This window comes from Cariama cristata, unplaced genomic scaffold (assembly GCF_000690535.1).
Source record: "Cariama cristata isolate BGI_N322 unplaced genomic scaffold, ASM69053v1 scaffold12737, whole genome shotgun sequence".
Classification (NCBI taxonomy): domain Eukaryota; kingdom Metazoa; phylum Chordata; class Aves; order Cariamiformes; family Cariamidae; genus Cariama; species Cariama cristata.
Window position 1 is genome coordinate 40448 of NW_009625013.1, and position 277 is coordinate 40724.

Consider the following 277-nt stretch of genomic DNA (forward strand, 5'->3'; position numbering starts at 1 on the left):
GTTTGGTAAAATCCCTTCAAAATGTAATTAGGTGGATTAAAAAAAAGGCGGGGGGAAGGAAGCTGTCCGCTAAGCTGCATTTCCTATTAATGCCGGACATATTTATCCCAGTGCAAACACTGCTCTCCAGATGGCCACAGCCTGCCAGTCCATTGCCCCAGCAACCGGCCAGGGGTGCCTGCCACCCCCATGGTGCTCAGCCCAAAGTGCAAAAGATATGGCTTGCCATGGGGCCAGCCGGGGAGTCCCGGCAGACTCTCTCATCCTGTCAGCGCTC